The sequence below is a fragment of the Protopterus annectens genome, chromosome 8.part1 (genome assembly GCF_019279795.1).
Source record: "Protopterus annectens isolate FY-2018-M chromosome 8.part1, PAN1.0, whole genome shotgun sequence".
Classification (NCBI taxonomy): domain Eukaryota; kingdom Metazoa; phylum Chordata; order Ceratodontiformes; family Protopteridae; genus Protopterus; species Protopterus annectens.
Window position 1 is genome coordinate 5,614,945 of NC_056742.1, and position 26,439 is coordinate 5,641,383.

Here is a 26,439-nt window from a genome sequence, read left to right on the forward strand (position 1 = left end):
CTTGTGCAATAGTAATCTCATCATACCCTTTCCCCTTCATCCCATGGACATTTTGGATGACTTCTCTCTGGATTCCTTTCAGCATCCAATGTCTCTTTCCTTTTATGACCTTCAAAACTGCACATAAACAAGGCACAGTCTGTCTTGAACTAGTGCTGTGCAGAGTAAAAGCATTATATCTTTGCTTCTGGATTCTATCCTCCTAAATATACATCCGAGCATTCTTTCGGCAAATATTATTGCATTGTCTCTGTGCTTCAGGTGGTCCACTCCAAGGGTGAATTTCACCCCCATATTATTTTCCTGCTCTATGGCCAGGAGTTCTACTCCCACCAACAGCAGATCCTTCACACCAATGTTGCAGTGTCCCAGCTGCAGTACTTGCATTTGGCTTCCAGTCTAGCTCAAATATCTCCTTTATTCCCACTTGGTCAGCCTTTTAAAATCTTTCCCCTATGCTATTCCTTTACATCCAACCTGGTGGGATAAGTCTTGTTTCACAGTGAGGAGGAGGATACAGTTCATTATTCCCCTGGAGAGATCTCAGCCAATAAATAAATAAAATGTATGTGACCAAGAAATGACCCATGTAGCACTCCACTAGTTACTGACTTTATTCTGGCTATCATTTCACACATCATCAGCCTTTCATCCTACTTTTCTAATGCAATAATCTAGTTACTCAGTCTTGGTTCTGCCCCAAGATCTTCAGTCTGTTTATTAGCTTTCTGTGTGGGACCAAGGGAAAAGTCTTGCTCTTCAGGTAGACCATTTCACCTGTAACCAGTTATAAAAGTAGATCAGCTTTGATTGACCGCTCCTTTTGGCCATTAGCCCATCCCAATGTTGGTTGCTGTTCTAGAGATCGATATCTCCTAGGAACATTACAAGTCTTCCCTTCAAGATTCTTTTCATGTCTTTCAGTGCCAGTACTGTTAACATAACAGGTCTCAAGTTCCCTATGTTTCTCCTGCTTACTCCCCATATACAAGTGTGCCATACCTGCTGTACTACAGTCCTCAGGTACTTCTGCAGGTGCTGTGATCAAATGAAGATATCAATTTTGGAGGTAGCCTATCTTGTCCCTGTGCTTTATTCTCTATAAGGAAGCCATCCTTCTCCCTCTCTCTGTTTTACCTCTTCCCACTCTTTCCTGGTGCTTGTCCTATACTACCAAAATGGAACCATGCTATAATAAAGTGGCCAAGTTTGCCACCAACTCAAAAAGTAGAACCCCCATCATTGTCTGTCACTAAAAAAAAACTGGCTAGAATTTCCCAACTACCTACTATATACCCAACTTCTAACACTCTACAACATGGTGTACAAAACCCTAGTCTGCCCAGCACTAAATAACATCATTACACCTTGCAACCCAAACAGAACACCTAGGTCTGTAAATAAAGAGCTTCTCTCTATATACAAACTCTCTAAGACAGCTGGACAAAGTCTCTACTCCCACTATGTTCAAAAGCATTTAACTCTATTCCACTTACTGTGAGAACCACTACTAATCTACCTGCCTTTAAAACTGTGCTGAAACAACATGTGTTGAGCTCTTGGCTGTGCCCTTGCTCTGATCCAAGTTAGTCTGTTCTGCAGATCAGACCAGACTGCAACTCTCATTCACTCTCTCTCTCCATCTGTACTCCATTCTCTCTGCAACACCTACGCTCATATCTATAGGAATTACTTGAATAGTTACTATCTGTCTCATATTAATGTACCTGCTTATTTGTAACTCAAATAATTTTTGGTATCTGCATAAAGATCTTATTATTGCATCTCTGTATGTACTTCTAACTTATGCAATGTTATGATGTCTGTATAAAGTTTGTACATGTCTGTATGTAGCTCATACAATTTTTATGTAATCTGTATAAAGTTCATACATATCTGTATGTGAAGTGATGCTTTTCTCCCCAGGCCTCCACTGAAAATCAGTTCTTTCTGACCCAGTCAGACCTTCCCAGTAAATAAATGTCAAATAAATAAATAATACTCTTCCCACTCTGCCCGGCCTTCTTTCCAACACAGCACCATCCCATTGCTTTCTTTTGTAATTATCAAAGCAAGGTATTCATTGTGTTCAAGTTACTGTCTGATAAATACTTAAATAAAGCCATATTTTGTGGCCTGGTGCACATGATGGCCATCTAGGTTCCTCATCCTCAACCCTCTAATGACCCATTTGTTCCTTCAAAGGCTAAGAGCCTATGCCTCATTTATTTGCCTCAGTGAGAAAGTTAGAAGATGGTAGCAATACTGTCATTCAGAGGAAGGGGCTAGGATTTTATATTTTTTATCCCCAAGACTCTAACATCCCCCACCCTAGATGATTTCTACTGTGATCTTGCATCTGAAATGTATGAGTGCTTTTATGTTTTGTCACTGATTATAGTACATAGACCTCCCCCTGAACAAACTACAGCAGCACCCTTCACCCAGATGTGAGCGAGCTGGTGTTAGCTGCTCCATTCCTACCTCCCATACCAGCTGTTCTAACACCTGAGCACCAAGTCTACCTTTGGTAATCTACAGCTATGTCAGGCTATTCTCTCTGTAAGTTATGAATCTAGTCTGCCCTAGTTTACTCCTCTTGAACCCTTCTGCCAACTCCCTTTTAATTTATACTGTTGCTGTTCCCTTACCATCTTTACTGACCTTAATTCCTTTCAAAATATGCTTCCATCACTTTCCCACCCTTTCCTGTCCATCTCTTTTAGGCCTTAATTTACAAACATATATTTCTATGTAGCTTTCCTTGTCCCGTTTACTATTTTACCTTTTTCCCCAGCCTTCCTTATACCCCTGACACATTGCAATAGCTTAATTACTTCTTTGGATTGCTGCAAGTCTCCTATATAGTAAACTTCAATCCCATTCAAACTGCTGTCTGTAGTACTCACAGGTTAACACTACACTTTTCTGTAGATCTCACTGTATTATTTAACTGATCAACATGACACAGTACATGCTTGGAAGTTAAAACACATCCTTGCTGGACCATGTATATGAATCATTCTACTTATGTAGTACTCACTTGAATTACTAATGACAGCTTTTTATAATGTTAAATATGAAATTCTCTTACTAATACAATTTCATCTTGTTTGAAATATTTTTCTTTCTTTTTTTCCACTTTTGCAGCAGGAAAAAAATTAAGTTAACGTATATGAGTTTTCTGCCCCGAAATATTTTAAATTAATACATAAATTATTTTTCTGATCACCAGTTTTGCTGCTGTTGTAGCTGTGGGCCATTAGCTGGATTAGATCATTGTTTCTTAAGAATCCCTAAACACAAGTAAGTGCAATAACATGAAAATCGCTGAAGTACACACAAGACACACAAATGTAACTGGCTTTTTATGAATGCATAAAAATGCATATCAGATTATGAAATTTCATGAGACAGCAATCTGTATGGCTTAATGAAGGAGTAAGCGTGCAGCATATCTGCACTAATTTACATGGAAAACCAAAATGTTAAAAACAAGGGCAATGTCTTTCAGACTTAGGTCAGTATTACACAGAAAATAACAAAGAATTCAGTTCGAGCACACCGATAATTTGTGTTTTGAATTATGCCTGAAGCTTTCTTTTTTTAAAAAAAAAGTTTTGATTTGATTTTACATATTCCAGCAATAATTCAACAATTTGAAACAAAAAAAAGCTATATAAAAGTCCATAACAAGAATTATATACACAAAACTATTAGGACTTTTCTAATAGATCATTACATTTCTGCCAGGCTATGTGATGAGTTACATTTCTAGTTCTCATTTTTATGGTTAATTCATATGTACAAACAGATTTGGCCAGACAGATAAATTCACTAATAAAAGATTAGTTTTGCATTTCCAGTTTTTAGTTATAACTTTCTAGCAATAGCTAAGACAGACCAAAGAAGAGGTATTTGCAATACTGGAATAATGTCTAGGATTGGGGCATTGAACAAAATCAAGGAATCTGTAATAGTACAATTGTCTGACCACAATGCTTGGTGAAAGCTTCTAAAATCAGTCCAGAAAGAGGACACTATGTTGCATTCTGTGATCATATGAACTCAATCTGCATCAAGGGCTTTATTACATCTCCAGCATTTTATTTTTTCTCATTTATATATAACAACAATTTTATGGGTGTTAGAAAAACTCTGTGTAAAAATTTCCATGTTGATTTTCCTCCAGATTTTAAGGATAATTTCTTAGTTTTCTCAGAAAATTCTTCTTTATCAATTTTAGTAGAGTAATTCCAGTATGACAATTCAGGGTGGGCTAATTCAATTCCAATAATCTATATGACTTACCTTTAGATGGATTATTATTTATATTATAAAAGAAGTCTAGGTTTTTGGAATAGTTTTAGTTTGTATGTCTAATGCTATTTTAACTTTTTCTTTTTCTTGAATATATTCCTTACATGTTTATCTAACCGACTACTATTTTCCAGACTGTATCCAGCAATTAGATAATTGGATGAGTTTATTTTATTCCCATTCAGAAATTGATGCCAATAAATTAAATTACTATTCTTTAAGTCAAACATTTTCCTTGTATTACAAGATATGAAGCATCCACTTGTGAAAGCTATAGGAAATAATATTAGTAGATCTTTGATTAGATAATTTGAGTTCATAAATCTCCTGAATATTAGCAGAACTTGATTTATGAAAGGGTATAGAGTAAGCTTATGTTTTTCATTTAATATATAGTCTTGTAAAACCCCAAAAAGGTATTGATGTCCAAACTTATATAAGTTTCTATTATCTATTATAGATTTGTTGTTATCTATCAGTATATTTTCATGTATTGAATTCCAACAGGAAACATAGGAGGAGTCAAGTCACTTGAGCATTACTTTACTAATAAAAGATTAGAGTATGTCAATACTGGGTGAAACAATGTCACCCTCCAACCAAATTTTGATGTGCCAGTCTAAGAAGATCTTTGCTGTTTTTAGGATCCCATAATAACTTTAATAAAATATAGTTTATTTGTTAACTTATTTTGAAAGGGGGAAAATTAATGACTGACTCAAGAAAAAGATTTTTTGGTAAAATTATCATTTTGGTCAACATAAGTCTATCTTCAACTGTGAAAAATAATTTATTCCAAGCATCTGTTAATTTGGATATTGTATCAATCACACCAAAATAAATTTAAATCTCACACACTCTAACATTTACGGGAAGCCTGACACAGATTCACTGCTTTGTCCCCTCCCCAATACAAATGGTAAACACTGCCACCAGAGTTAGACAGATCTACACAGCCTTCAAAGCATGATCAATTATTAAAAACTAAATATAAAAATAAATGATAACTATGACCAGAAGCAGCCAGGCATTTGTGGTGACCTGGGGAGTATTAAACAGGCATAAACACTCTCTAATCCATAAAGAACACACTGATTGTCCAGCCACAATGTAAAGTAATGAAAAAACATTTAATAATAAGTAAAATGATTACAGGAATGTAAATCAACAACTTTCAATAAATACCACAATGCAGTCACCAGAAATATAAAATTAAACTGTTGGATAGAAGTCCATAATTTAAAAATAAAACTATATCTAAATAACTAAACTTTCCTAATCTAACTAGAGAATACTCTCACTGATCTAATCTAATACATAACAGCAAGGCAAAGGCAGGCTTACAGTTTTTGGTGAGTCCTTTTCTTGGATATAAACTGCACAGCACTGTAACTCACTGCAACTCTAAAATAACTGCTTCTCTTACCTAACTAACCTTCAACTGCTTCAGCAGTCTCTTTAATAGTCCAAGTTGACAGTCTCAACTGTCTTATTTTAAAAATAATAAACAGCTGTTTGAAAAAGTGTTTTTTCCTGTCAATCATCTATTCAAATAATCACATAGCAACCAAGAACATTCTAATGACATCACCTACTGATCAGCTGATTCTCCACAGACAGTTTGTACTTTAGAATCTCCAAATAACCAAAAAAATGAGAGAACTAAGTGCCAAAAAAAAAAAAAAACAACCACAAAAAAGGCACTCTGGAAGAATTACCAGCACCTTGTATGTTAAAAGCATAATTTAATGCTCCAAGAAACCAAATAGAATCACAAGTTAAAGCACATAAAGGCTCACTGCCGCAATACGTTTTCATCCTAAAACAGACTTCATCAGGTGAAAAACAATTGTGTAACATTCGGTATATATGCCTTCTCTAATTTAAAAACCACCAATCAATGAATGAAACACTTTCTATAGCTCCAGTTTTAAAGCTTAGGGCTGCTAGACTTTGACCTGCAGTATGGAAGTTATACACAATATAGAGTTTTAAAACCTTACAAGAATTGCATTTTTTTCACTAAATATTTATGTTCATTATTTCTTAATTCAAGTACATAATTTTTATATTTATACATCTACATATATGTTCTATGGTGTAACGATAGTATGTTTTTATATGGTTCTAGTGTACTATGTTAATTTTTATCTAAGGTTTTTACATTGTTTATTATGTAATTGAATACATTTGTAATAATTATTGGTTTAAGTTTTTTTGTTTTGTGATTGGTGGCTTTTAAATTAGAGAAGGCATATATTCCCAATGTTATACAATAGTTTTTCATCTGATGAAGTCTGTTTTAGGACTAAAATATATTGTGGCAGTGAGCTTTTATGTGTTTTAACTTGTGCTTATACTTGGTTTCTTGGAGCATTAAATTGTGCTTTTAACATATGAGGTGCTGGTCAGTCTTCCAAAGTGCCTTTTTTGACTTTAAAATCTCCCTCACAAACATGTGCAATTAAAAATGTATCAAAATACTGACATATTCTTTAGACATTTTGTATAAACAGGGAAATACTCAACATTTTAAAAACGTATTTACATTTCACAATTAGACATGCTGGCATACAATACAAGTTAATCTGAGAATATACACAGATCTCGTGACAGACATGCTAACACAGATGACAGTGTTTTTATTTTCTTTACATTTATCCCCCTTATGACTCAAGCACAGTTTTTAAGTGACCCTTGACAACTGATGCTTGAGAAAAATGGATCTATTTGGGAATATTAACCCACTCCTCACCTGGACAGTCCAGATGCATTGGCATTATTAACCCCACTGGGATATTTTATGGTCATATCATATGCTTTCAATCCTATAGTCTACCTCAGTAACTTGACATTTATCTTACTGATCTTATTAAGCCATGTTAAAGAGTTACGAGCTGTGAGTTGGGTGAATTTTCTCCCATAAATATAAGGCTGCTTATTTATATAACACTCTTCTCTAGGTTGGAGTCTACAGCTCAGATAAACTACTGGGTGCTCTTCTACTTCTTTGGAAGCTTGGCTAAGTACAACCTCACCCCCATAATTTAAAGCATCTACCTGTACAATAATTTTTTTATTGTAATCTGGATTGGCTAACACAGGGAGTCCTCTCAAAAATCTAAGTTTTTAGAATGTCTGTTCACAATCTGTGGTCCACACTACCTTTTCTGGTTTAATCTTCTTAGTTAGGTCAGTAAGGGGTACATCTATGGTAGTGTAATTGGGCACAAATTTCCTATAGTAGCCCACTGTCTCTAGAAATGCTTTCATTTGTTTATTAGTAACAGGGACTGGCCATGCTTGAATAGCTTTTCCTTGACAGATTCTGGCCTAATTTTACCCCTTCCCACTCGGTGTCTTAAGTAAGTGACCTCTGCCATACCCACTTGACACTTACTGGGGTTAATGTTTAAACCTGCCCTACTTAATCTATCCAAGACCTCCCTAACATGTTGGGGATGTTTCTGCCAGGAATGGCTGTCAATAGCAATGTCATCCAAGTATGCTAGAGCATATTGCCCTGCTGTTACCAAGATATGGTCTACCAGCCTCTGGAAAGTTGCTGGGGCATTTTCCATTCCAAAAGGCATCCTGCTAAATTCATACAATCCATAAGGCATTACAAAAGCTGACCTTTCTCTAGCAGCAAAAGTCAATGGTACCTGCCAGTATCCCTTAGTCAAATCAGTAGTGGTAAGATACCTAGCCTCAACCAGATGGTCTAGGGCTTTGTCTGTTCTCAGCATGTGGCATGCATCTGACTCTGTGAAACTATTTATTTTCTGGTAGTCTATATAGAATCTCACACTGCCATCCTTCTTTGGTACTAGCACTACTAGAGAAACCCAAGGACTGTTACATTCTTGAATTGCCCCCAGTTCTAGCAGTTCCCTTATTTCTTCTTTCAGACTCTGCTTCACTCTCTCAGGTACTCTATAAGGAACTTGCTTAATAGGTTTTTGAGGTCCTGTGTCCACATGGTACTGCACCAAGTCAGTACACACAGGATTCCTTGTGAACATATCCCCAAATTCCTGCAATGCCATTGTTATCTCTCGGACTTGATTAGGACTATTTGCTGTGATATGGTGATCTCTTTCACAGAGGTGTTAATCCTAGCCTCAGCCAAAAGATCAATTACCATATCCCTTTCAGATTCTTCCTGCCATTTACTACAAATACTCAATATTGTGGCCTCCCTGTTGTGATAAGGTTTCATCATATTCAGATAGTACAGTTTGTGCCCTTATCTCCTACCTACCAAATTTACCACATAGTTCACATCATTGATTTTCCTCACTACCTCAAAGGTCCTTCTCATGCTGCTTGCAACTTATGTCTAACAGGAACAAGTGCCATCACCTTCTGTCTCTCACCATATTCTTGTGCTTGTGCATTCCTGTCATGCCACACCTATTTTTCTTGTTGGGCCACTGCTAGCTGCTCTTGAGCTAAACCCATGAGCTCCTTAAGTCTCCTCTGAAAGTTGAGAACATAAACCACAATAGACTGCTTGTGAGATTCACTCCCACCTTCTCACACTTTTCGAATTAAATCGAAATGGCCGCCTCATCCTATGCCATATAACAACTCAAAGGGTGAAAAACCTGTAGATTCCTGGGGTACTTCCCTGTACGCAAATAACAGATGGAGCAAATACTTGTCCCACTCCCTTTTAAACTAGTCTGCAAATGCCCATCATAGCATAGACTTCAATGTAGAGTTTAACATCTCTACAAGAGCATTAGTCTGGTGAAGGTAGGGGGTAGCCTTCTGATGTTTCACCCCACAATGATTCCACAGACAAGTCAGCATGTCTGAGATGAAGTTGGCTCCTTGGTCAGTCAGTCTTTCCTATGGAAAACCTAGCCTGCTAAATATTTCTAGCAAAACATTTGAAACCTTCTCAGTCACAATAGATGACAGAGACACCACCTCAGGATATCTGGTAGCAAAGTCTACTACCACCAAGATGTATTTATTTCCTGTAGAACTTTGAGTACTTAGGGGTCCCACAAAATCTATGGCTACTCTCTGAAATGGCTCTTTGATAACAGGCAAAGGAATTAACAAAGCCTTAGAGTTGTCCACTGCTTTAACAACTTTTTGGCACTGTTTATAAGTCCTACAATATCCTACCACATCCCTCATAATCCCAGGCTAATAGAAATTTTGCATAATACATCTCTTAGTACATCTTATGCCCATATAACCTAAGAAGGGAATGGCATGTGCTATGACTAAGAGTGGTAGACGGTAAGTTCTAGCCACTAACAACTGCCATATTACTTCACCTTCTACCTCACGTCCAGGAGTCCTCTCTCAATACAATAAACCTTTGTTCCAGTATACAGACTCCCATCTTCCTTGAGCCTCTGGTGTCTCCTTAGCCACTCCCTCAAAATTTGTAATGCAGGATCCATAAGTTGAGCCTGTCTCAACTTTATCTTCATGACCTTCCCCAGCTCCCCTTCCACAGGAGGTCTAGTCACTTCTGACAGCTGCACCCTGGTGTCACTCTGGGTACCACCTCTCACCTCCATCCTCTTAGTCACTATGTCCAAGGGAACATCAGCACCCACCAGCAGCTGTGGCTCATATTCAGACTTACAGCTATCAGACAGCACTTACTATGAAACAGCCACCACGCCACTCCCAGCTTCAGGTATGAGATCTCTCTGGATCTCTCTCAGACTACCAGACTTACATGCCTTTCATCAAGCATGATTGTGTGTCACTGCATGTACACAAGGTACTTCATCATCAAAATCATTTGCTATCAGGACATCTGCAGGAATATCCTCAAACACTCCTACTTACTTGCTTCCTTTTCCACCTTCACAGTCAAGATGAACCCTAGCCAAAGGTATTTGAAACATGGTCCCTCCCAACGCTCTGCTTGGAGTGGACTGCCCAAGCAAATACTGCTCTTCTCTAACCACTGCAGGTCTCACATTGGTTATATCAGAAGCTGTGTCCCTCTTAGCACTTACCTGTTTACCATCTGCTAAGATAGAATATAAATGTTGGTGATAATTTGGCACCTCATTTGTTTCTAAACAACTTGTCACTGTCAGTTTGTCATTCACACTTACTGGCTCCCTCACCTTCTGTTTCTCACTTTATCTCAATGAACATTTGGCTGCTATGTGTCCCCTCTGGTTACACTTGAAACATCTGATCCCTAACCGTGTACTTGGATTAGTAGTTCCCCCATTACTGGTGTACTCTGCTGGAGTGGTTTAAACTGCCCCCATTGGTTTCTTTGTGTCCATGTGCAGCACTGGGTATACCTTTCTTATGCTGTGGTGCTCTGCTTGCAAAGAAGAGATCCATTTTCTCCCTAACACCTCTGCAGAGTTACACTCAAGGTCTGATAACCAGACTCTTATGTCATCAGGCAAAGTACTGAGGGCTTGTTCCCTCACCAACAGGTCTGCCAGTCTCTCAAATGTGGTGACCTGACACCCACTCACCCATCTGTGAAAGTAAGTACTTAAGTCAACAATATAATCACATACACTTTCATCTACCTTGCATTTATGTTCATGAAACGTTTTCCCTATATGCCTGAAGTATAAGTTTGAAACAGTCAAACAAGCAACGTTTTGTTTTGTCATAATTCAAACTATCTACATCATTAAACTTTGTTACAGCCTGAATTGCTTTACTGTGGAGTAAGGGAGTCAGGAGCCAAACCCAGAGCTCACGGTCAACATAATATTGTCTACATACCCTCTCAAAAATATGAACAAAATTATCAAAGTCATCCCCATCCCTGTACAGAGGAAAACATTTACTGATCTTTACAGCTTCTGGGGTCTGGTTATTCCCTTCCCCATTACCTCCATGACCCTCTCAAAGGGTTTGAAGCTGAATTTCATGTAGGTGCTGTCTCTCATTGTCCTTGGCTTTAAAATGCCTCAGTCTCTCTGCTGATTCAAGTTCAAGACATTTGGCCTCCAGTTCATGTTGACGCAGTTTCTCCTCAGCCTCCAGATGTTGGGCCTCCAGTTCATATCAGCGCTGCCTCTCCTCAGCCTCCAGATGATGGATTCACTCCTCAACATTCAGTTCTAGTCTCCTTAACTCCAGATGAATTCCCAGATCCTCTGAAAAAAAAAGTAGACTGTCCCATCAAGGCAGGCTGCACATCACCAACACCAAACTGGATATCCTCTGAATGGCTTGTCTGAGCTGCGGTTGCAACCAAGGCTGAAATCATTGCTTTCTTGGTCAGGTTGTCATGCACCAATCCTCTGACTTTACACATTTTAGCCAACTGGATCTTTGTCAGCTTTCTAAAATCTGCTGAAATCCTGGGCTGCTATCCCTGACTATGTAACTAAAAATAAAAAAATAAATAAATAAAACTGTGGTGAATTCAAATGTTGAATGTTTACCTTGTGGCTGTCAAGACTGCACACCTTAATGACAACTATCCACAGGCTACTGAAATCCAATTAAAAATCCCACTAAGTTGCCAAAAATTAATGTGACTTCCAGTTAATATTCCACTGGACTGCCACCAATAATGTGACTTCCCCCACTTAAAACCCAGGTCAATAATTAAGAAGCAAACAAATACAAAAATGGACCAGCACAATGATAAAGCAAGTTCAAGTATGAAAAACACTCATATAAATAAAATACTGTCCCTGATCTAATCTAAAACACAATAGCAAGGCAAAGGCAAGCTTACAGTTTTTGGTGAGTCCTTTATCTTGGGTATCTTGGGTATCCACTGCACAGTACTGCTGACTGCAACTCTTCAGTAACTGCTGTTCTTAATTAATCGCCTTTCAACTGACTTCATCAGTCTCTTTTATAGTCCAGGTTAACAGTTTCAACTATCTTATTTTAAAAACAACAATCAGCTATTTGAAAAATATTTTTTTCCTGTCAGTCATCTGTTCAAATAATAGCATAGCAACCAGGAACATTCTAATCACACGCTGGAACCAAGACACTTTAAAGTTTGTGCTTTCGTTTACTTGAATGTTGTAAACCTCTTCAGGCAATAAAAGAATCAGACCACAAACCTTAAATACAGTTAAAATAATGATGTCATCAATTAACAATTAAAAATACAACCCACCACACTTTAAAGAAACAGTCATCAAAACTAATAAGAATTGTATACATTTACATTGATACAAAAAACATTCAAAAAAGTAGCCATAAAATCTGTTATTCATCATAAATCAAGTCCGCCTAATGAGAAAAGATGAAATGTCTCATCTTAATAAGGCTTTGAGATATAAAATGTTTTTAATTGAAACTACATTGCTGAGTCCTGGTGGGACCGCAGCGTTCAGTTTTAGTTGCCACAAAACCTCTTTTTCTTCTAATTTTAAACAGATAGGACCACCCCTGTCATTTTCTAATGTCTTATCAATTATTAAAAAACAAAAAACATGACTAGGAAAACTAAGCACATGTTTAGCTAATGCATTATTGATGTTCTTCCTTTTAATAGCATACCAGTGCTCAAAAATTCTATTTTTTAGGGGTCTATCCATTTTGCCCACATAAAAAGCTGGTCACTGGGAACATAGCCCTAAATAAACCACCCCTCTAGTGTTACAATTGTATCTGTCATTAATGTGAATTTTCATCTTACCCACTATTACTGAACTAGCCACTTTGATGTATTTACACCAAAAACAATTCTCACATTTATACATACCACAATGTGGTCACTAACAGTAAGGTTTATTGTTTTCCAATATACCCTTTAAATTAATTCCCCTCCGAAAGGTAATGTGAGGATATTCAGTAATGTGTTTATTAATGCTTTGATCCTAAGATAGGTAACACCGTTTCTTATAAATAATGGATTTTAACAAAGAGGCATCCGAGGAAAATGTAGTAATAAAATTCAAGCCAACTGACCCATCAATTTTCAAATTTTTGAATTTTCTTGGGGACATATGGCTGTGTCCAAGTGACCTACCGCTACCTGTGTTCCTTCATCAGCCATATCATTTACTAGTTCTAGCATTCTATTAGATTCCTTGATATTTAATATTGGCTTGAAGCTACCACTAATCCTTGTGTTCAAAACTTCCTCAATCAAGTTGTTAATCAACCTAATAGGATAACCACACTTCACAAACATGTTTTTTAAAAGATTACATTCGTGAAGAAAATCTTCATCTAAAGTCGCCATCCTGGAGGCTCTAACCAGTTGTCCCTTGACAACCCCCCTCTTCTGATGTTGTGGATGACAACTGGAGAAGTGTAAGAAGGCATTGGAATATGTTGACTTCCTGAAAATTTTAGAAGTTTAGAAGAATTTTCTAGCTAGGTATTTTGTTAATTCCACATCTAAATATGAGATCAGATCAGTTCGAAATTCCCACGTAAACTTCAAAAAGTTAGTCTGTTTCTCAATTTTACTCAAAAAATTACTAGCTGAAATACTATCACCCTTCCATATAAAAAGATGTCATCTAAATATCTAGTATACCATGCAGCTTTATTCTGGAAGGTAGAATCTGTGAAAAGATGGTGTTTCTCCCAAAATGCCATAACCATGTTGGCAAAAGTGGCACCACAAGGGGAACCCATGGCTACACCAGTTCTTTGTAGATAAAAATGTTCATTAAACAGAAAATAATTATTTTTGGTACTAATTCTAACAAATAAATGATGATATCAATAGATTGGCCTTCCAAGTGTTTCCCCAATAAAAAATCCCTTACCCATTCACACCCAGTGTCTTGTGGAATGGAGGTGTATAAATCACATACATCGATCGTGAGGAAGTTAACATTTTCATCGAAAGGAATTTCATTAATGGCTTCTAGAAATGCCCATGAGTCCCTGCAGATCTGTGTCTCACCCATTAAGGCTTCCTTTAACTTTAGATCTACATATTTTGCACAACCATAAGTTAGTGATTTACACCCATCAATAATCGGACGAAAGGGGGGCTGTTGTAAGTTTTTATGAATTTTTGGAAGTCCAAATAAACTTGGGGTAGTCGGGTAAGAAATCTCTAAATATTTAAATAGATCCATGTCAATATGCCCATCAATAAAAAGATCTCTAATAAACCCTGAAAGTTTATGGTAAGCACCATTTACCTCATTTAAAGAGACTTCCAAATAAGCTTCACTATGGAGTAAAGATTCCATGTTGGAAATGTAGTCATCTTTATCCATGAAAACCAAACCACCCCCCTTATCTGGTTTCATAATTCGAATGTTTGCAAATTTTAAACTAGCAAGTGCATCCCTTTCCGCCTGAGTGATGTTAGATTCGACTAAATCCAATGGTCCGCAAGAATGTAGCATGTTCCTAAAATCATTCTCACAGACTTTCTCAAAGAGGGCAATGGTAGGATGTAAGATAGGATTGAACACACTAGCTACCTTGAAATTGTTTTTAAGGCTAGAAGTATTGTTCAATTTTATTACTACATTTTCCTCGGATGCCTAACACGGAGCATGCACGAGTGCAGGGGGCGTGTCAGACTGCAGAGCAGTCCGAATATCTACGCCCCTGCAAGTCCCTAAACAGCAAATGCCACCAGACATGAGCGAGTCTGCTCAAATGTGTAAATCTCCAACACAACACTCTCCCACATTCCAAACCCATGTACAAATATAATAAAATGTAAAAGCATTTTTTTCCTCATTCCCAATATAGCTGCCCATATTTGCGTGTGTGTGCGCGGGTTTGCCTATTGCTTAGCTACAGTTAGCAGTTCAGACATCGAAGAGGATAATAAACTACTTATATGCAAATTAAGCCAAACAGCAATAGCGTAGTGGTAGAGCCTTCTCACATAGAGGAGGCATTCCCGGTTCGAGTCCCACCACTCCCCTTCCCATTTTCTGTAGTAAATCTGTGCATAAAATTAATTCCTGACATTTACCTTTTAAATATTAGTACAATGCATTGAAATGGCCTATGTAGTATTGAGCGATATTTTATATATATATAAGAAGGTGAAATGGACATGCATACTGATAAAGTCATACGTAATGTATGTTAAGCAGTGTGAAGCACTGCTAAGCAAAGTTTACCAGTACTAAGCATATTTAAGTATAATTGCTCATAGCTTAGCAGTGCTTTAACTAGCACAATAGCTTTGTGCGGAGCTGCGCATCACGCCAACTAGCGCAAACAAAACATGTTTTGCTCGTAGCTGCGCACCGCGCTAACTAGCGCAACGTCGGGCAACGTCAGTAAACGTAGAGCAATGTTGGGCAAAGTTGAGCAAAGTTGGCTAAACACAGCCACACCCCCTACTGGTCAGGCCAGTAGTAAAATAAAAAGCAATGACAGGTCTCGAACCCGGGATAGTGTGCACCATAATCACAGTAATGATCCATTACGCCATGACAGCATTAGATGTTCATGGACTGTCAATACACATATACATATTAATCAAAGTCTACCCAGTGCTAAGCAGGTGTGCACTCAGCTGAGAATTTTCAAATCTAGCCAATCACAAATAAGTGCAGGAAATGAGGCATATTTAATCTCCATAGATGGGAATACTTGCCATAACTGGTTGTAGCTCCCATCTGCAGGCAGAAATGGCTGGTGTCGGAGAGGGCTCTCGCTTCCGAGTGCAACGGTGGGGCATTGAGGAGTCAAAAGTGATGGTTTGGCTCCTCATTCATCATCATGATGCTAGACTCCTGCAGGGCCAGTTCCAGGGCATGGTATACAAAGCGGAAGCCTGGAACCGTCTCACACATGAACTCACCAGTGCCACAGGCGTCCCTCGGACTGGTGAGCAGGTCAGACACCACCATGCAGACCTGAAGAAATGCAAGCAGGACCAACTGAACCAATTGATACAGGAGGCCCATGTTATGCAAAATGCCCCACTACTGTGTAGGTAGCCATGGAATGAAGTATGTAAAAATTGCTAGTGTAGTCGATAGTATGGATAGGTATATGTCTCAATATCACTTCATTTACTTCACAGCTGTAGGTGTCCATGCTGCAAATCAGCAAACCTGTGCAGATAGGCTGCTAAGGCTGCACCACCAGTCAGGTTAGTAATTTTCCTGCATGTACTGTTATATAAAATAAGTGAGAGAGCCTGACAAAAAGTGTCGTAGCCCAATAATAAAGTTATAATAAGGCTTGAATAACCTCTCTGCATGTACTGTTATGTAAAATAAGTGAGAGATCCTGAAAAAGAGTGTTGTAACCCATTAATAAAGGTATAATAATTCCAGAATTATTTATCTGCATGTATTGTTATATAAAATTAGTGAGAGAGCCTGAAAAAGAGTGTCGTAAACCATAAATGAAGGTATAATACATCTTGAATAAGATGTCTGCATGCACTGTAATATCAAATAAATGAGAGAGCCACTAGAAAAGTGAGTAATGTAATTAATAAAGGTATAACTCCTGTAGTGTGTCCGTGTCACTTTGTTCGAAATGGTGATGTACTCTTGCAGTATAGAAATAGTAGTGTTGTATTAAGCGCTGTCAACCCACACTTGGGTAGGCCCATAGAAAGTGGATGAAGGAAGTGCCAATATCTCTTAAGCATATATACAGTCCTCAACTGTTGTCTCAAGGCTGGCATGTACAGGTAAATCTGGCACATGAGTAACTTGTTATTGTGTTCACCAGAAATGTCAGTGTACTGCTAGAAATGTAGGGGGCTGTTAAAATATAACTGATAATGTCACCTGAATACATCCAGATATGTAGACATATAAATATAAATAAAATATATAAATACGTAACAGTAACATCTGCATCCTGGACAGTTTGTATATCAGATACAGGTCAGGTATATAAGGAACTAGCAAAACACATTTCACAACATAATGGACATTGCCTAGTGTAATAATACATGTAGGGGATATATACCTGCAGTCAATAGGAATGTAGTGTAAACTATAAGTACATATAAGTTGTCAATGGAGGTATCTTTTTACACCCTACTGTATGTACATAAACAATGCAGTTCCACACCTCAATGGGTATGTGTAATCTCAAAACATTTGTTGGGACATAAGTCCTATTGGTTTATAAACATCTGCATTTACTTTGATGCATGTGCCCTGTTCAAACACCACAATCTTGGTGGCCTGTTGCCACCAATCAATCCTGCATGCTGTTGGAATGTCCACTGTTGTTCTATATATGCATGTGCTATGCTTGCTGTTCAACTGTTTGAACTCTGGTGTGTTGGGTTAATGGGAATATTACTGCATGCTGTTACAACTAATTTGGAATGCTGTTGGCTGTTACCAACCCATATTGTCATTAAATTCTCCTAAACACAGAATGTATGGGAAGGCCGGTCCCAGCGGACCCACCTGTCCCACCTCAGCTAGCGATGGCACCTGGCACCAACAGGTCCAGTGCCCAGCCCAGGACCTCCTCCTCCATTGACCCTGTGCCACCTTTGGGTGGAAGCGCTGCAGGGGATGGGGCTCATCCCTCCCCTGCAAGAGTGGCAGGAGGAGTGCCACCTATCACCCTCCGAATGGTCCGGGCTGTGGTGCGTAGGGAGATCGAGCGTTCAATCATTGATCCTCTACGCCAGCTTGAGGCAAGAGTGGCTCGACTCATGGGTGAACCTGCCCCTCCTATGCAGCCCCCAGCACAGCCACCATCCAGGCTGTGAAGGTGCAGTGGTGACTGCCCATTGGTGGGGATCTCAGTTCCACTGTTGCCATCTGTGGGCTCATGGGCTTGCGATTTCCAAACATCCTTCCCCGTCAATGGTGTTCACCCACCCAATGTGTCATATTCCACCCCTGTATGCATCTGGTTTGTCTTGTCTGCTTACCTCCCCAACCTACCTCCCGAAATATACCTACTTCCCCTACCCCACATTCCACTCTCACCTGAAAAAAGAAGAAACAATGGGCAATCTGCTCCCACAAAAAAATTACGCCCCATACATAGCTGCCCATTTTGCACAAATGTCTGCTGTAGACAGAAAATTAAATTCAATTGGCAGTACAACATATTTCGTTGACCTCACCCCTCTCTCAGGGGTGGAAGGTTTCAAATTTCCCTCCAAATTACTAGTATATGCACAGCTGTTGCTGTTAAAGAAATGGGCAGCTATGGACCTTCCCTACACCCGTCCTGCACATCCTGAGCTGTTTTCCCTACTGTCATTCCCTCTTTGTGCCCCTTTTTCACCACTTTCCTATCTCCCCATTTTCTTTTCTTTCAAAGAAATGAGCCCGGGGGTTAGCGAGAGTAAGCACTTTTAAGCAGTAGTAAGCGGGTTTGAGCGAGTGTGCGCATGTGTGTGCTTAGCTTAGTATTGCTAAGCATCATGCAAACCCACGCAAACCTGCTTACAACTGCTTAAAAGTGCTGTAGTCACCCTGCATATGAGGGACCTTGTTCTGCTCAGCAGCAAAAGAAAACACCACTGTCAGTCTCGAACCTCGAACACACTAGACTGCATGAAGTACCACGAGGCCACAGTAGATATACAGCAGGCTGTTGCTGAAATATATATATATATATATACCGTGCATCAGAATGTGTGAATGTACAGGAAAGATAGGAATGCCATAACACAAAACCTGTTCTGTGGAACTTTACCAGCAGTTGTTGTGGAATTGCATTACATGACTGTGATAACAGAACCAGACATTCTAGCAGTAAATAATGTTACAGCAGCACTTTACATCCCCCACAAAGTATCATAGCAGGACAATGCCCACCCAAATGTACAAAATACCAGTGTGTTCAAGGTACAGCAAGGATGTAGGTAGGCATACTCAGTACTGGAATTGTCCAGTTTTCATGAGCATCCTGTGATAATGTCAACAAAAGAAAAAGCACAAACTGTGCAGAAGTGAGTACATTTATATCCACAGTACAGCAGTTCCCAAACAGTCCATGTGCAAAATGAAAGCATCTCAATAACTACATATATATGCCAGCTAATTGTATAAGTAGAAAAGAAAATACATACTCCCATTTATCTTGTGTTAGCATTTGTAGGGGTGAGTACAATTCTACACTGTCAACTGTGTACTGAAAGTGGCAACATTCAGGTCTGAGTACAACATTCAAATCACTGGCTACACCCCTAGCATCAGTTATGAGAAGTATACCAACCTTCTGACTTACACAATGGTGTCCACAGCAAACAAGCATGGTCCCCACTTTGGAAAGCTGAAAGGGCTACACCTACCTGACTTAGCAATTTATAGTATTGGGTTGCTATGACAGTGAGTACCGCAAGTACAACACAGCAGGCTGCATGCAATTGCCAAATGGTGGCCACCAATTGGTGCAGAGGCCATCACATGCACATGTGCAGAAGCCTATAAAAGCAGGCCATACTTGCTGTCCACACACGCAATCACTAAATTGCATGTACGGAGGGAGAGAGAGAGAGAGAGACAGACGGATGTACAGATGCAGCCAACAGCAGCAGGAAAAAATAAAAAAGATAAACCACAAATATATTGAAAGAAAAAGTAATATATAGCAAAAAAAAGAAAAACTAAAAGAATAGATTGAAAAAAAATATATTGAAAAAAATATATTGAGAAAAAGTATATTGAAAAGAAAAATATATTGCAAAAAAAATCTCATATTGAAAAAAAAATATTTAAAAAAAAATTTAAAAAAAAATATATATTGAAAAGAAAAATATATTTAAAAAAATAATATTGCAAAAGTAATAATATATTGAAAAGAATAATCATATTGAATAAAAATATATATCTTGAAGTAAATCATAAGCTATAAAAATAAAAGCTATTACAAAGCACACGAAACAAAGGAATACGAACACATACAAAGGTATGTAACAGCTATGTATTTACTGGCATGTAGTAGATGTTTATGAAGAGTACTCTACGTAGTTTGAATCATCCAAATGTGGCAGCAGTACGTATGTATGCACAGATGCCCTGCATAACTACTGGCATGGAGACATCAGTGTGTAGCTGTGTGCAGTGGGTTATGACTGTAACATATGTAGTTCAGCATTAAATGTCAAACATCTGATCCATGTTATCTGTGTTCTGTACAGTAGTGTGTACAATGTCTGTTTGTGGGAGTAGCGCATACGGTTATATAAACATGGATGTGACAGAGTAACAAATGCATGATAGTCATATTAATGTGTAGCGTAGCATTGGCAACAGCTGTACCAGGCTAGTATGTTAATCTAGCATTCGCAGCTATATATACACCCTCTAATATTACTGTGTGCTCACATGTGACACCTGTTCATGTTGCAGCAAGGCCCAACAGGTCAGCCGTGAGGTGCACAAACTTACAACAGTGTGGATCTTGTGTGTGTATGGCACACAGATACGGAGAGATCTGTCTGTGTTAGATATATTAGCATCTGTACATGTACATAGAGCAAGGGACATACTGCAACTGTTTGTGAAGGGTGGACATATATATGTTGTTGAAGGTTATGTGCATATGTCTATGTAGCTTGTAGTGTGTGGCAAACAAGACAGCCTACAATGCTGTTATATGACATGTGGTGGTTAAACGCTGTGGGTATGATTCGTCAGGTTTGTAGTGTTGCAGCCAGTGAGACCTGCTAAAGCTACATAGGCTGAGAACACCTTCAATGCATTCCGCAAAACACTGTACAATAATATGACATAACGGTATACCTCACAACCTTTGCATAATTGATATCCCCACCAGGAAAGGTGGACTGTATATGGATGTTTATATGCATGTGTGTGTGTGTGTGTGTGTGTGTGTGTGTGTGTGTGCATATATATATATATATATCTATATATATATCTATATATCTATATCTATATATATATATATATATATATATCTATATATATATATATATATATATATATATATATGTATGTATATATATATATATATATATATATATATATATATATATATATATATATATATTTAGAGAGAGAGAGTCAGGGTCATATTTACTGCAACAGATGCCTGGTGACAAAGCCATGGACCCAAGCTTACTGTTGACACTGCATTGTCATACCTTCTTGCAAAGACTCTGTACCCATGAACTACCACATAGGTGGTAGTCTACTTAACACCGAAGGTGTGATAAGAGACCATGTGACACAGGTGGACAGTAGTCACCCCTTTGATAATCACAGAGCCACACTAGTCATGTCAACTGTCTATGTGGCACACGTCATCACAAAAGGTTTGTCATCCAGGGAAATATAGGTCTGTGCTCTCCTCTACTCATCACACATAAAGCCCATTATCGAGTACAATGCCCCATGTGGTGTGTACCTCCCAAGGCATTTACAGCAACTGGAAACAACACACACATACCTCACAAAGAGTATTACTGGCATTAAACAGATGCCCTATGTAGACCATTTCACAAACCCACAGCTAGACTGTGTTGCATACCACCTACACAGAGGTGACCTCTGCCTAACATACTAAGCTATGTCAAACCCAGAGCTGTTGGACATGCTAGACAGATCACAATCCCTATGAGCTACACGCTCTAGTGACCTAAACCTTGTAACCTCAGTAGACAGCACATGCTGGAGGGATAGATCCCTATCTCAGAGACATCCCATACTCTGGAACAAACCACCTATCAATAGCAAACAAAGCCCCTAATTAGCTGTCATCAGAAATAATCCTGATGAATGTATGGGAGATAGGAAATACACCCTGGGAATCACCTCTGTGGCTCTGCTTGACAGGGCCACGTGAAACGTACTTACCTGTGTGTCAAAGGCCAGGGTAACGTATGGCTAGACTTCTATAGGCCCTAGGGCCAATAGCCTATTACCTACCTATGAAGCGATACACACCCACATGTACTTGTTGCAATAATTGCTATGTGAGGTTGACTGAGTGTGATGGTGAATGTGTTGGTGAATGTGTCAGAGTTCTGTATTATGTGTGATAGCTTAGTGAGAAACTATTTCAGTCATGGTATTATGTGTCCTAGCTGTGATCCCAGCAAAGGATGTGTATGCAATTGCTAGGCAGAAAAAGCAGTATACCATATGGTCTGACGTAGTCCCTTGGTGTTGACTGGGATGTCCCACTGTAGGTTAAAGCAGTACATGTATGCTTATTGAGTGTTACTGCTGGTGAATCCAACTCATGTATGAACTGTAGTACTACCTGAAGCTGTATGCCTACACAGTACAGTATGGTGTATGTCCACATTTCTTGGAACCACTCTTTTGTGTGTTCCCTTTAGTCCTCACAGACTACATACCTCAGGCATAAGGCTTTGTAACTACTGACACACAGTACTGTATGGTACACAGGTAAAGGTCATCTGGGTTGCCATACCTTTGTGTCTGGTATGTATGTCTGATGTGTGTGTGGGTATGCCTGTACCATGGCCTCGGTCATATGTGTGTTACAGGATATAAATGCGTATCTAGCAGCATGTATAGTCTAGTACAGCAGTATGCCACCTATATTAATGAATGTGCACATATGTTACACAGGGGTTTGCCATCAAGGACTAGTGTGGTATACTGGTAATACTGCAACTGGACTTTACAATAATTGCAATGGAATACATATTTCCTGATGCATTAGCTTGATATATACCTCCTGTTGCTAGGTGGTGCATTGTGTCACATACAGTCTACCATGTACTGTTGTATAGTCTTACATACTGGTTTATTTTTGTTGCTGTGCAAAACATGGTTTGATATATAGAGTGTGCCAGGCACTGTCAGGCAGTTGTGGGCTGACCACTGATATGTGGTATTGAAAGTGTGTATCCTCTGACAGCCAATAGGTTGCTATATATGGCAGTTAATTGATATCTGTACTTTAGAATGTAAGTGTGCCACATGACATGCTCACACATATTATTTCATTGTCTTCCAGGGTAATGGCCCATTGTCATAACCCCACCTACAGCACGGCAGAGGAGGAATTGATAACAGCAAGCCTGGTGCAGCACTATGCCCTGCGTTTCTCCAGAACCAGCCAGGACCAACATGAGTGGACTGCACTGTGGCAAGATCTTGTCCATAGGGTAAATGACATAGGCATGCATAACCAGACATATGAGCAGGTACGCCATCACTGCAGTGATTTAATTAGACATGCCCGGCAGCATGCGTCAGATATCCGTAGACAACAGTTTGCCACAGGTGGTGGGGTACCCATCTATCCCCCCCTCACCAGAGTGGAGGAGCTGCTCCTGGCCAATAGCAATAACATCAAGCAACATGTGTCATCATGGAGGCCGGAGTCACCCAGCAAGTTGACATGGAGCATGCAGGTAACGTGGCATAGCTGTGCACTACTTTTGCTTCTATTGGTAGAGCATGCTCATGTGAGATGTGTACTGTGTAGTTAGAGGATGTGGTGCCTAGTGTTGTGCATTACTAATAATTAGGAATGTAATCTGTAGGCCTGTGACTGTCAACCGTTGTACTACTGTAAGATTGCAGACACACAGTAGCAATGCCACACTTGTTGCCACTGACAAACTGTCTCATATCCTTGTAGGTCCCTCTTGTGTGACAGCAAGGCAGCAGAGCCATGCTGGTGAGTGTGTTTTACATTTAATATTACTAATTAAATGTGTATGTCATAGGTGAGCTGTAGGCCATGTACACATAACACACCTACGCATAATGCATGCTGTGCATGTTTGCTGTGAGACTATGCACATCCCAATAATGTGAGTAGCTGCCTAAAACATATAACAATACACAGAGCATCCCACACAATTGTGGCAACACTGTAGTGGACATTGGATATGCAGAGGCAATACACATGCACACAACATACACAACTTTGTCATACGCGGTACACGTTCACATGCTACACATGGTGTATTCAGACACCCACTGTAAGGTCACACTCCAGTATCCCAAATGTCATCCGCACAGGACACATAATATATCTGAGGGGCTGATGCCTCTCATGTGGCTGTGAGACACTCTTCAACACATAACACATTCATGTTAGGTAATGCCCCCTATTGGGCACCATACAAACTCATGTAACAACTGGCTGTGAAATGGTGAATTTAGCCATGGTACAGCAGTTCTGGTACAGCATGGTATGTGCTGGTCTGGCACACATTAGTAGCCTTGAGTGACCACATGATGCTGCACGATGATGGCTCATGGTACTACACCCCATCCAGTTACAATGACCACAGTACTACACATAGCATTAACTGCTGTGCACCTCAATGTTGTGTGTGTGCACACATATGGACCGATACACATATGGATAGCAATCACCTTTTGTACAAAGTGACACATATATGCCTTGTAATGCTATTGAGTGTATAGGTCACATGACACACACTGTGTATGTGTGATGTTTAACGTTGCAGTTGTGTTGTAGCATGCTATGTTATGGCTGGCACTGGCATGGCCACAATATGTCCTACACTCAACATAACCACTGTACAATGGCGATGTTGAGCAACGGTATTCCATCAGGAATACATGCACCACTCATCCTGTGTGTATACATAGCATGCATGTGCTAAACCTGTGTCCACATTTATCTGCTAAAGACACAGATGCTCTAATCAGATATGGATATCTATGTGACACACAGATACACATCCAGCCATGGTACGTATACCTGTGAGTGATGGTGCACAGTACATTGCAGAGCTTTTAATACTTACACAGCAATGTTGTGTCCATGTACACATTGCGTTCCAGGGTGAGGCCAATCACTGAACAACAACACACATGCATCAAAGTTATGTATACTGTTATTAGCAAAGGCTGTCTGCACCCGCACAGAATGCTGTTGAGCAACACACGTCCTGCATGCTGATATGTGTGATATCACTGTTTGCCTTGTGATACTGTACCCCACCATTACCTGCTATTGAGTACGTTCTGGATTGCTGGTGGTGTTTGTGTGTGTGTGTGTGTGTGTGTGTGTGTGTGTGTGTGTGTGTGTGTGTGTGTGTGTGTGTGTGTCTGTTTTAGTGAGGAGTGCATTCGTGTGCATGTGTGCATGTGTTCATGTCTGCATGTGTTCATGTGTTCATGTGTTCATGTGTGCATGTGTGCATGTGTTCATGTGTGCATGTGTTCATGTGTACATGTGTTCCTGTGTTCATGTGTGCATGTGTGCACGTGTTCACGTGTCCATGTGTGCACGTGTGCATGTGTTTATGTGTGCCAACATCATGTACAGGTCGTAAAGTGTGTTTCCTGTCTTCCTCTCACAGGTGCTGACTTTGGGCTGGTTCACTGCAGCAGGGAAACTGATGTCACTGAGCAAAATAGTGATAATGATGATAGGTGTGTTGAGACACAGGCATGTTTGCCAGGGTCTGTCATTAGGCCACCAATCGACAGTACACAAGTGTCCACCCCATCCATGCACACAGTCATAGTGCCAATACATCCATCACCAATGTCCTTAGCTGAGGGACAGCATACAGTCGGTATTGGCCAGGACAGTGTGGTATCCATGGCACATGCATCCTGACACAGCAGCCATACCCAGATGTCTGGAAGGGTACCACATAGGCAGATGTCCAGGGGTTCTTGTCAGAGCACTGCTGCTCATCATGCCACTGGCAGACGTGCCACAGGTCTTACAACCTCACGCATGTTCCAGGCTGTCATGGAGGCACAGGCACATATGGAACGGTACACCAGACAGGGACTAAGGGCACAGAGGGCACATACCACCGTAATTGACAGTATCCGTGACCTAGCTGGTGCCATCCATAATTGCAATGAGGTCACTGATAGACGTTGGAGAGAGACAGATGTCCTCCACAATGTCATGTCCATGTGTCAGGACAGTGTGGGACGGTTGAGTTGTTGATGTGGACGTATGCCAGCAACATCAGCAGCTGGCAGTTGCCGCAGACATCCCTCAAGCCACAGCCGCTCCCGTAGTGCCAGTACCAGCCCAGGCAATGTTGGGGGTGGGCGGTCCATAGAACGTCCTAGCAGACCACTTGCATGTGGCTCTGGACAGTCCCAGCAGGGAGCTGGATCCAGTGTACATCCATCTACCTCTGGAGATAGTACCCAGTCTGGCTTAGTACCTGATAATGTCAGTAGCACCTCTGCCAGGCACAGGTACTGTATCCATGGCCAGAGATGGTGATCTGTAAAGCCTCACAGGTACAGTCTGTGGCTGTCCCACAAATACCCATATATGGCAGCCACATGGTGG